Here is a 13,253-nt window from a genome sequence, read left to right as displayed (position 1 = left end):
TCTGGACTCAATGAAAATATCAGTTATGCCCCATTCCTATAAACACTGCTCTGTATTTAGATATCACCTATGATATGTGATTTCCCATTTTTAATAATTTTTTAACCTTTTATTTTTTATAACCTTAGTGTTGGGAGTTATAAGGACGGATAAAGTGAACTATACAACTATATGCCCATGGACACCATATATAATCCAGCCCATTGTGGGTGAATAATTATTGCCAAGAAATGAAGAAATCAGCAATGACTATGACATCTATTATACATTTTCTTAGGTCAATATTGATATGTAATTTATGGTGAAATAATTTTTGTATCTAGATATATATGATATTGCTCTGATAGACGATTGCTGATCTCATGTAATTTGTATGTATTTATATATTAATGGTTGGTATATTTGGTTTGATATGTTCACAATGTGTGTGTGCTCTATGGATTTGTAAGTCAGTGCCACCGGCTCAGTACGTGCCTGTCTCCCTGTCACCACTGCCCCTGTCTGTATGTGGCGCTTGGGCACACTATATAAGGATGCTGGTTCACATACTGGCTAGGCCCCTTGAAGAAGGCGGGTCCGAAACGCGCGTCGGGGTGGACGCGCTATCCAGACATTGGAGTACCTCCTGACCACCACTGCTTTGTTCCCTGTGTATATAGCGGCCATTTTTTGGCGGTAATATAGGTAGTGTAATTGGTGATTAGTCAGGATGTGTGGCTGCATTTATGCATCATCCCACAAATATTTACTGTTATGTAGTGGCAATGTATGCTAATTATAGTAGCCACTTTGTAGTGGTGGATGCTTAATTTAATATAATAGACATCGATAATGTGGTCTCTTTATATTATGTAGTATTATGTAATATATGGTATACAACCTCAGTAGTGAAATCAGAGATATATTTTGGTATATGGTAATTGTAATGTTATTGTTCTCTTTGAGGAAAGAGTTGTATAAGTAGTGGTCGAGCAGCTATGATTCTACTTCATGCTCCTCTACTCCATAGGAGGTATGCTTAAAGGGATTGTCTGAGAAGTTTAATTTTGGATATAATGGAGCAGTGAGCATGCTCAACTGCCGTTCCGTTATATTAACTAATTCATTAATTCATTCTTTATGGGGTTACTGAAAAAAAGCCCAAGTGGGAATTAATAGAGCGGCGGTCAAGCTCGAGCAATGGCGTTACCCCCAATAGGGATAAAATTGCCCCATTCTGCATATCATTGCAGCTCCTGCAAATTGGACCCCCACTAATATCACATCACTTATCCTGTGGGTAGGTGATAATTTCTTTTCACCAGACAATACCTTTTTAAAAGAGGACCTGCCTCCTGCCATAAATATGGTATGCATTTTTTTTTTGTACCTAGTATAAAAGCCGCTGTTCTCCTGAATCTGGCATGGTTTTTCCTTTGTTCCTGTGACTCTCAGCTCCTGAGATATGGTCTTACTTTCCTTGTATATAAATCTAGTCTCATTAGCCAACTGGGCGTGGTTAAGAAGATGCCTACAGAGAAGAGTTGAAGATCATGCCCACTTATTTAAAACAGGGAAACTAATTATAGATTTATGGCAGATGACCAGAAGATCACATACCAGTCTAATATAGCCAGGAACTAACCAAATTATCATACTCTGTAATTCACCAGCCACTCTTTTTGAATGGGTAGCTCTTTATCAGTATGCTGCCAGCACACTAGGTGCAGGAGTTTCCTTTTTACTTATGAATTACTCCTGCCTGATAATTGGCCTGCCCTCAACTGAGAGCCAGCTCTTTTTCTGCCTGTTTGCAATTATATAGCCTTTTTGCTCTCTGCTCCTGTGCTAATAAAGAAAAGGTATGGCATGGGGCCCTAGTAGTACTGATTTAAGGGTCTACCCTATACCTAGATGATGAATATTCTAATATGATAAAACACTGTTCTATCACTGAACATCTCTTGGTTTCCTCTCTTGGCCACAGTACCAATAGCGATCTCCAGAGAACGTCCTGTCTTTAGGTCTTTAGTAAAAAGATGAAACCCTCTACAGAACATCAATGAGAAACTTGGTCTTCCTTTCTTTCCTACAACTCTAGTATTTCCCAATGAGCTAGATCTCCAAAAATAAAGCCGAAATAAAGTACAGCTTCAGTTTGGTCACTCTTGGATCACATTTTACTCTTCGTTCACAGGATTCTCAAAAGTCTTTACCGAAATCTCACAGTTCATATTAACTTTTTTTCCAATCCAAACCAAAAAGTATCCAGCTCTTTCGATAATGGATCGGTGAATAAACCTGTGGACTCTTAAGGGCCTTTCACACATAGCGAGATCGCTAGCGATCTCGTTAAAGCGTCCCCGATTTTGTCACGCAAAAGCGAAATCGCTAGCGATCTCGCTTTGTGTGACACGTACCTACGACCAGCCCCCCGCTGGATATCGCTGATCGCTCTCGAAAGAACTGGGCCATTTCTTCCTCGTTGGCGTCCCGCTGGCACTGACGAGCGACGCATGGACGCAGGCAGAAGTCATCATCGCTGCGGTGTGACAGGTAAGAGCGACCGCCGATGGATCGTTTATCGCTGCTGCGTTGCTGGTGAGAGCTGCCTGTTTGGCAGCTCACTAGCAACCATTTAGCGATGCACCAGCGATCCTGACCAGGTCGTATCGTTGTCGGGATCCCTGGTGCATTGCTAAATGTGTAACGGGACCTTAAGGCAAGAAACCTTTTCTTCTAACTCTTCAAATGTGACTGTAAGAAAAAGAACACCACTGAAAACTCGGAAAGAATATTTTTGCAGTTGATGCATTCTTGCAATGCTCCTCCAGCTGTGTAAGGAGAACTTTGCGTAGTCTTCGGAGATTGTTCGGCCATTATTTTATTGTTGCTTTTTTAAGAAATTCCAGAAGATTGCTGCATTGTGCTTCAGGCGAAGAATGAAGACTATAAAACTTGAATTTAATATGTTGGAACCCAGCTGTGAATGATGACAATAGAGAATCAGTCCCATGATTGTCAAGATGCAAACACCGATGATGAGGGGTCTCTGAAAGCTACCGGAACAATGCGCATTGGCTGTAGAAACAAGAAGGAATCAATATCATTTGGCCATGAAATCATACATTAAATTTGATCCATTAAAAATGGAAACCCTACTGGTGACTGAATTCTTGGCAGCATTTTGCTTGAAAACCTGCATCTTTGGAACTCTCCACTGGTTGCGATATGAGTCTACCGCAGTTTCAAGCCAATCATTCAAAAACATAATTGGCTCTAAAGCTCCTACAAGTCGGGTTCCCCAACAAATTCCACCAATAATTTCATTTTATGTGGCAGAGGGACCACTGAGCTTTTCAGGCACTGGGACCTACACCATCAACCTTTAAATCCAGAACCATAGCTTTAGGGGATATAAATGTTTCTGGATTCTGGTGCCTATAATGGGGCTCAAAAATCCTTCTTGATTGTATATGTTATGGATTGTTGTGTTACAAATCTTAAAGCTTGGCTCCATCGATTTATGAACTTATTTGCCAGATCTAGCTATTTTTCAGTCAATAGAATACAATGCACCCTTGTTAACAGTCCTATTTTTCATTTGCAATTTCTAAAGTTCTCCTCATAAATTTTCCAATAGCTACCCGCTGAACCATTTTTCGACTTACAGCCATTTTAACCGATTCTCCCATACACAGGAGCGCTCCTGTGTTCTCCATGAGCGAGTCGTTGCCGGACATCTCTGGCAGAGGCTTATCTATTAGAGACCAAAGAATCGACCATCCGAAGCCTTGTGACTATTAACAATTGTCTGTCAAGGGGGTACCCATACAGATTAGACTGTCAGCTGAAAGTTGTCGATATCGGCAAGTTATCGGACGGCGTAAGACTGTTATATATGAGGGATAAAGGAACCTAAATATAATAAGGTCAGGGTTTGTGCCATGTTGCATGAAATTTGATTGTTCGGGCAGATTTGGAGACTAAACTGTAAGCCGGTTCATAAGGCAAAGACCCTATAAGAAAAACAGTTATATATGTTTATGATACAGTGGGGGAAAAAGTATTTAGTCAGCCACCAATTGTGCAAGTTCTCCCACTTAAAAAGATAAGAGAGGCCTGTAACTATGAGAGTCAAAATGAGAAAACAAATCCAGAAAATCACCTTGTCTGATTTGGCAAGATTTATTTTTCAAATTATGATGGAAAATAAGTTTTGCTCACCTAAAAACATGCAAGATTTCTGGCTCTCACAAACCTGTAACTTCTTCTTTAAGAGGCTCCTCTGTCCTCCACTGATTACACTCCAAACTCCACTATGGTGAAGACCAAAGAGCTGTCGAAGGACACCAAAAGCAAAATTGTAGCCCTGCACCAGGCTGGGAAGACTGAATCTGCAATAGGCAAGTAGCTTGGTGTGATGAAATCAACTGTGGGAGCAATAATAAGAAAATGGAAGACATACAAGACCACTGATAATCTCCCTCAATCTGGGGCTCCACGCAAGATCTCACCCCGTGGGGTCAAAATGATCACAAGAATGGTGAGCAAAAATCCCAGAACCACATGGGGGGACCTAGTGAATGACCTGCATAGAGCTGGGACAACCGTAACAAAGGCTACCATCAGTAACACACTACGCCGCCAGGGACTCAGATCCTGCAGTGCCAGACGTGTCCCCCTGCTTAAGCCAGTAAATGTCCAGGCCCATCTAGTTTGCTAGAGAGCATTTGGATTATCCAGAAGAGTTATGGGAGAAAGTCATATGGTCTGATGAAACCAAAGTAAAACTGTTTGGTAGAAACAAAACTTGTTGTGTTTGGAGGAGACAGAATGCTGAGTTGCATCCAAAGAATACCATACCTACTGTGAAGCATGGGGGTGACAACATTTTGCTTTGGGGATGTTTCTCAACAAGGGGATCAGGACGACTAATCCATATATATGAAAGAATGAATGGGGCCATGTATTGTGAGATTTTGAGTGCAAACCTTCTTCCATCAGCAAGGGCATTGAATGGATGGGTCTTTCAGCAAGGTAATGATCCCAAGCACACTGCCAGTGCAACAAAGGAATGGCTTCATAAGAAGCATATGAAGGTCCTGGAGTGGCCTAGCAAATCTCCAGATCTCAACCTCATAGAAAACCTTTGGAGGGATTTGAAAGCCTGTGTTGCCCAGCGACAGGCCCAAAACATCACTACTCTAGAGGAGATCTGCATGGAGGAATTGGCCAACATAACACCGACAGTGTGTGCCAACCTTGTGAAGACTTACAGAAAACGTTTGACCTCTTTCACTGAAAACAAAGAATATATAACAAAATATTGAGATGAACTTTAGTTAATGACCAAATGCTTATTTTCCACCATAATTTGAAAAATAAATCTTGGTAAATCAGACAAGGTGATTTTCTGGATTTGTTTTCTCATTTTGACTCTCATAGTTGTGGTCTACCTATTATGTCAAATACAGGCCTTTCTCATCTTTTTAAACTGGAGAACTTGCACAATTGGTGGCTGGCTAAATACTTTTTCCCCACTGTATGTGGGACCATAATTACTTTTATTTTTACACTAAAAAAATCAGATTATTTTTTTAAAAAACCCATTTTAACCCCAGCCCACTAGGTGAATTTTGTATAACATTTGAAGCCATTTAAAAGAGTATGTATTGGTTTGATCTCACTCCCTGTGGAAATATGTTTATCGCTAAAATTAGCAATTTGCTAAATCCCATTATTTGAAGAAATTAAGAAAATCTTTATATTTGATTGTTTTTACCTACCAGGCATGTAGATCGCCTCTGGGTTGCTGAAGTGTACCCTTCGCTCAGATTTGTGCTCTGCACTATCACGCCTGCTATCCACCGTCCGTCTTCTTAGTATTGATGGAGGAATCTGTGCAGAAAACATTTTGTACATTCTTAAGCAGTTGTTCTCACACCATCACTCCCGGCATGCCCTGAATAAAGACCACAAGCTGAATGTCACGACTCTCTTGTGGGGTGTCCCGAGACCAGGGGCTCCTTCCCTGTCACTATTGCTAGGGGCGCCATAGCTTGCCCTGTTCTTCAGATTACTTCTGATGGTGAAGACGCTGGGGCCAGGTACCTTGCCTTAGCTCCTGAATCCACCCTCAGTCTGTACCCTTCCCCCACCCAGGGAAGAGGGGAGTAGCACTGTACCGTAATACACCAACCAGACTAACAAGGTAATACGAACAGGGATAAAGGAAAATACCAAATATACAAATATACTCACACATAAACAACAGAGGTATGGATCGGGGAGTGGAGGATGGGGTTAAACCAAAGTAGGAGAAGGAGGGGAATTAGCACACATTCAAAACCTAGCAACAGTCACAGATAAATCCACCAAATGCCTTCTCCAATAATAACCATCAATAACCTCCAGCCAAGCAGCCTAAGCTATTCTGACAATGAGTCAGGGCCCAGATCAGATAGGAGATGGGAGTTGCTAACAGTGCACAGCTGAGAGCCTTAATGCAGGAAAGCTTCCAGGAGCTCTCAACGGAGCCAATTACCCCCTGCAGTACTAAAAGAAACTTACACAGTTTAATATGAAGGTAAAGTGCTTCTATTCAGTGAAGGGGTAGGAGAAATTAAATGCTGCGGACTTCTGGCGCCTATCTGTCGCACAATTTCTGCTGAATACAGAAATACCCCAAATGTGGCACTACAGTATTACTTGGCCATAAAGAGAGACTCGGGGGGGGACGGGACGGAGCGCTATTTGCCTTCTCGAGCGCAGATTTTCCTGGTCTAGTTTGTCGATTCCATATAAAGAGCCCCTAAGTGATAGATAAGCAGAATCCACCCTCAAGTGACCACATTTTAGAAATTATACCCCTTTGGGAATTTATCTACAGATGTAGTGATGATTTTGACTCAATGGTGTTTTCCAGAAACAGGCAGCAGTGTATGTTGCTGAGTAAAAATTGCAAACTGCCATTGTAGTGACCAGTACGTTGTAGTGACCAGTACGTTGCAGTCACCAGTACACTGTGCCCAGCTCATGCATCTGTAGACAAGCACCCATAAGTTAAGCGGGCTCTTATCACTTCAGAAATGCCAAACATGTGGGCACTAAATGTTGTTTAGGCACATTGGGGCTCAGAAGGGAGGGGGGCATTTGGATTTGGGATTGTATAATTTGCTGAATTTCTTTTGGGGGGCCACTTCGCTTTTCCAGAGCCTTTCTGCTACCAGTAATGTGGAAGGCTCTTATATTTCTGTTAACAGATGATGAACCTGAGTGGGGACTTGCTTTTTTATGGATTTAGTTGAAGCTTTTATTGGGAACATTTTTCATAACATTTAGGATCACATTTATCCGGCGCTCTACGCTGAGCACTTACATCAGGGTTTCCATCTAAATCTCAAAGTGATGTGTCAGATGAAACCCCCAAGCGATCCATTCACTATAATGAGGCAGCAGAGTTACTCTGGACTCCGTCTGGCCTCTGTTCAGCGGTGTCCTTTTCACAAGTGTGCAAAACTGTTGCCAAGGCACTTTCATGTAATCCTAAAAAGACGGACACCGCCTGATCACGGGTCCTATGGCGTCCAAAGTGTCTCCATTTGCCTCATTATAGGGAATCTTCCATCAGGGGGTTCTGTCTGAATAACGTATTTCAGAGAATTACACAGAAATCCCGGTGCAAGCGCTCAGCGCAGAGCGCAGGATAAATGTGCGCCATTCTTTACTGCGATCTTTGGGAGGCAGAATGGAAAAATCAACAGCATGTGAAGAATTGTTTTTATTTATTTTTTATGCCGTTCCCTGTGCGGTATAAGTGATTAGGTGACTTTATTCTTCAGGTCGGTGTGATTACAGTGATTTATATCGGGTTTTTATGTTTGGCTGCTGTCACACGCTAAAAGATGCTTTTTATTGCGAAAATTAGTTTTTGCATCACCATATTTTGAGAGCTATAATTTTCCCATATTTTTGCTCACAGAGATGTGAGGGATTGTATTTTGCGAGATGAGTTGACATTTTTAGTGGTACTATTTTTGGTCACATGACATTTTTTGATTGCTTTCTATTCTGATTTTTGGGAGACAGAATGAACAAAAACCAGCAATAAAGGAATTGCTTTTTGGGGTTTCTTTTATACCATTCTGTGTGTGTGGTAAAATTGATAAGGCAGCTTTATTCGTTGGGTCAGTACGATTACAGTGATACCCAATTTATATAGTTTTTTATGTTTTGGCGCTTTTACACAATAAAAACTATTTTATAGAAAATATAATTATTTTTGCATCACTTTATTCGGAGAGCTATAACTTTTTTATTTTTCTGCTGATGGAGCTGTATCGCACCTTGTTTTTTTGCGGGACAAGAAGACGTTTTCAGCGGTACCATTCTTAACCCCTATGTGACGTACTATCCCGTCCATTGGACCCGGGCCCCTATGACTGGGGACGGGATAGTACATCATTGCGATCAGCGGCGCTCCCGGGGGGGAGGCGCTGCTAATCGCGGCCGGGTGTCAGCTGATTATCACAGCTGACACCCGGCACTATGTGTCAGGGGCCCCCCCGGCATGTTAACCCCTGGCACACTGTGATCGCAGTGTACCGGAGGATCAGGGAAGCATCGGCAGGGAGGAAGCTCCCGCCGTGCTTCCCTGAGACCCCCAGCACAGCGCGATGTGCTGCGCTGCGCTGGGGGCCTCCTTCCCTGCAGGTCTCTGGATCCAATATGGAGGCGGGGACCTTTGGGGGCCTGCAGGGAGGCGGCTTTTTTACTGCCTGCAAAGCGCAGGCATGAGGAAGGCTTGTACAGCGCCTGTCAGATCGCTGATCTGTCACAGTGCTGTGCGACGTGGCAGATCAGCGATCTGACACCTGACAGTGATGTCCCCCTTGGGACAATGTAATAAAGTAAAAAAAATAAAAAAAGGTGTAAAAATAATTTATAAATAAAATCGCTAAATAAAAAAAGAAAAAATTCCCTAATAAATTAGTTTTTTGGCGATAAAAAACAAAAAAAACAATAAAAGTACACATATTTAGTATCGCCGCGTCCGTAACGACCCGCCCTATAAAACTGTCCCATTAGTTAACCCCTTTAGCGAACTCTTAAAAAATAAAAAAACAAAACAAAAAACAATGCTTTATTATCATACCGCCGAACAAAAAGTGCAATAACGCGCTTATAAATACGTCAAACGGTGCTCCTTCCCTTCCAAGCTCTGCCATGCTCCCAAACAGTGTTTTACCCCCACATATGGGGTATCAGCCTACTCAGGACAAGTTGCAAAACAACTTTTGGGGTCCAATTTCTCCTGTTACCCTTAGGAAAATAAAAAATTGGGAGGAAAAATATCATTTTTGTGGAAAAAAAATATGATTTTTTTATTTTCATGCCCGGGCGTTATAAACTTCTGTGAAGCACTTGGGGCTCAAAGTTCTCACCACATATCTAGATAAGTTCCTTGGGGGGGTCTAGTTTCCAAAATGGTGTCACTTGTGGGGGGTTTCAACAGTTTAGGCACATCAGAGGCTTTCCAAACGCGACATGACACCTGCAGACCATTCCATCAAAATCTGCATTCCAAAATGTCACTACTTCCCTTCCAAGCCCCGATGCGTGCCCATACAGCAGTTTTCTCCCATATATGGGGTATCAGTGTACTCAGGACAAATTGGACAACAACTTTTGGGGTCCAATTTCTCCTATTACCCTTGGGAAAATAAAAAAATTGGGGACTAAAAGATCATGTTTGTGGAAAGAACATGATTTTGTTCTTTCCACGCATGGGCGTTATAAACTTCTGTGAAGCACTGGGGGGTTCAAAGTGCTCACCACACATCTAGATAAGTTCCTTGGGGTGTCTAGTTTCCAGAATGGGGTCACTTGTGGGGGGTTTCCACAGTTTAGGTACATCAGGGGCTCTCCAAAGGCAACATGACACCCGCAGACCATTCCATCAAAGTCTGCATTCCAAAACGTCACTACTTCCCTTCCGAGCCCCGACGTGTGCCCATACAGTAGTTTTCTCCTACATATGGGGTATCAGTGTACTCAGTCAGGACAAATTGGACAACAACTTTTGGGGTCCAATTTCTCCTGTTACCCTTGGCAAAATGAAAAAAAATTGGGACTAAAAGATCATGTTTGTGGAAAAAATATGATTTTTTTTATTTTCACGCCCGGGCGTTATAAACTTCTGTGAAGCCCTTGGGGGTTCAAAGTGCTCACCACACATCTAGATAAGTTCTTTAGAGAGTTTAGATTCCAAAATGGTGTCATTTGTGGGGGGTTTCCACTGTTTAGGCACATCAGGGGCTTTCAAAACGCGGCATGGCATCCGATCCCAATTCCAGACAAAAAAGTCAAATGGCGCTGCTTCCCTTCCGAGCTCTGCCATGCACCCAAATAGTGGTTTACCCCCACATATGGGGTAACAGCGTACTCAGGACAAATTGCACAATATCTTTTGGGGTCCTGTTACCCTTGGGAAAATAAAATTTTGGGGTGAAAAGATCATTTTTGTGGAAAAAATATGATTTTTTAATTTTACAGCTGTACGTTATAAACTTCTGTGAAGCCCTGGGAGGTTCAAAGTTCTCACCACACATCTAGATAAGTTCCTTGGGGGGGTCTAGTTTCCAAAATGGTGTCATTTGTGGGGGATTTCTACTGTTCAGGCACATCAGGGGCTTTCCAAATGCGGCATGGCGTCCGATCCCAATTCCAGCCAAAAAAGTCAAATGGCGCTGCTTCCCTTCCGAGCTCTGCCATGCGCCCAAATAGTGGTTTACCCCCACATGTGGGGTATCAGCGTACTCAGGACAAATTGCACAATAACTTTTGGGGTCCTGTTACCCTTGTGAAATAAAAAGTGGGGGTGAAAAGATCATTTTTGTGGAAAAAATATGATTTTCTAATTTTACGGCTGTGCGTTATAAACTTCTGTGAAGCCCTGGGAGGTTCAAAGTTCTCACCACACATCTAGATAAGTTCCTTGGGGGGTCTAGTTTTCAAAATGGGGTCACTTGTGGGGGCTTTCCACTGTTTAGGCACATCAGGGGCTCTCCAAACGTGACATGGCGTCCGATCTGAATTCCAGCCAATTTTGCATTGAAAAAGTCAAATGGCGCTCCTTCCCTTCTGAGTTCTGCCATGCGCCGAAACAAATATCAGGACAAATTGCACAATAAATTTTGCAGTCCAATTTCTCCTTTTACCCTTGGTAAAATAAAAACAATTGGACCTGAAGTAATTTTTTTGTGAAAAAAAGTTAAATGTTCATTTTTTTTAAACATTCAAAAAATTCCTGTGAAGCACCTGAAGGGTTAATAAACTTCTTGAATGTGGTTTTGAGTACCTTGAGGGGTGCAGTTTTTAGACTGGTATCTTATTTTTGTGTATTTTCTATCATATGGACCCCTCAAAGTAACTTCAAATGTGATGTGGTCCATAAAAATAAAATGGTGTTGCAAATATGAGAAATCGCTGGTCAACTTTTAACCCTTATAACTTCCTACGAAAAAAAATTTTGGTTCCAAAATTGTGCTGATGTAAAGTAAATGGGTCGCCCTCCCAGGGCCGTGGGGTACTCGGTACCGGGCCGGCGTCAGGGGGATGTGTCACAGCAGTGGTGACTCGGTCCGTGGTCCTGGGCGCCCAAATATCAAGGGTGGTTTGTGGTAGTTAATGGAATAATAGTTTGTGACGCCACCTGTGGTGTTCGGCAAGGGAGGTGTTAAGCCGACGCTGCATGCAGATCCGCTGGGACTGATGGTGTGGTGCGGCAAAGATAGTGTAGCTCCACACAGGTGGAGCTGTAGTCCCAGGGCAGTGTAGGTGCTATGGGTGAGGAGAGGCGCAGGATGGTATGGATGCTGGTACCCAGATGTAGCGGTGCTGAAGGTGTTAGCGCACAAATGAATGGAGGACACCAGAGCTGCAGTTTCAAAGCTTTACTCACAGTTCGTGGTACACACTGGTGCCTGCCTCTGTGCCGTGTCCAACCCCCCTGGCAAGTCAGGGCTCTCCTCTCCAACACTCCGCCAACATGTACCTTCCTGAACGACTCCGCCAATGCGCCTTGTGGTGTGAAGCACTCCGGTACTTAGTAACTCTGGAATGCCTCATAAGAGATGTTCCTAGAACTCTACTTGCACGGCAGACAGCTGTAGCTTGCTTTGGGGATACCTCACTCCCGGCTCTCTATCTGTGTCGCTGTTGTGCCTCAAGTCTTGGATGGGAGTAATGCATTTACAGCCAACTACTCCACCGATGTCTGCTGAACCATAAGTGTCCATACAACCTCAGGGACCGGGCCCCGGCCTTGCGCTGAGAACCTATAGGCAGGGTTCCTCTTCCAACCCACGTCTCCTCTCTGTTCTCTCTACTCCTTCTTTCCGTACTTGTCTTTCCTTCCTATGGATACTTAGGTTACAGTTCCACGTCTTTTCACCTTCCTTACTTTCCCGTGCCAGCTGGCTCAGGTCACTGAGGCAGCTGTAGCACTCCTTCCTTCATCCCTTCTTCCAGGGATCCCCACTCCTCTCTGAGTGACTTCCTACTCCGCCGACCTTCTGTCAGACTGCCCCCTAAGGGACTGACCTGTAATTCTAAACCTTCCCAATCTTTTATATGGATCTAAACTCCACCCACCTCCCAACACATCCAGTGTTCCAAGCAGGGAACCACCAGAGGTGCTCAGCTACTCTCTAAGCACTGAGCCACAATGTGGTTGTGCAGAACTACCCTGTTGTGTTGGGTGCGAATGTTGGTGTGTGGAAAGGAGCTCCCAACTTACCCAGACGGTGGGGCACCACACTTTAGGAGAAGGTGCAGTACCTCTGTGGCGACTGAGTCTCAGGGGCGCCACATAAACATATGGGAAATGTTATTTATTAAGTTTTTTGTGTGCCATATCTCTGTGATTTAAGGGCATAAAAATTCAAAGTTGGAAAATTGCGAAATTTTCGCCAAATTTCTGTTTTTTTTTCACAAATAAACGCAAGTTATAGCAATGAAATTTTACCACTAACATGAAGTACAACATGTCCCGAGAAAACATTGTCAGAATCACCAGGATCCATGGAAGCGTTCCAGAGTTATTACCTCATAAAGGGACAGTGGTCAGAATTGTAAAAATTGGCCTGGTCATGAACGTACAAACCACCCTTGGGGGTAAAGGGGTTAATTACATCCGTCTTTTTGATTGCATTTTATGAACTTTATGAGCAACAACTGTCATCTCCTATCTCAGTAATGGTGAAATCTAT

General features: G+C 43.1%; 1 long non-coding RNA gene across 1 annotated transcript in view; it reads right to left on the bottom strand.

Annotated features, from left to right (window-relative positions):
* Positions 1-1,809: 1,809 nt before the first annotated feature.
* Positions 1,810-13,253, bottom strand: part of LOC141084800 (uncharacterized) — a 72,262-nt gene continuing 60,818 nt past the window's right edge. Inside the window, exons 2-3 of the long non-coding RNA XR_012231123.1 lie at positions 5,769-5,880; positions 1,810-3,060 (exon numbers count right to left, since the gene is read on the bottom strand). This is a non-coding gene — a long non-coding RNA (uncharacterized lncRNA). The remainder of the gene's footprint in view (positions 3,061-5,768; positions 5,881-13,253) is intronic.

This window comes from Dendrobates tinctorius, unplaced genomic scaffold (genome assembly GCF_039654945.1).
Source record: "Dendrobates tinctorius isolate UK_male_01 unplaced genomic scaffold, ASM3965494v1 ptg000006l, whole genome shotgun sequence".
Classification (NCBI taxonomy): Eukaryota; Metazoa; Chordata; class Amphibia; order Anura; family Dendrobatidae; genus Dendrobates; species Dendrobates tinctorius.
The sequence above is the reverse complement of the archived record's forward strand: the minus strand, read 5'-3'. Positions and strand labels throughout refer to the sequence as shown.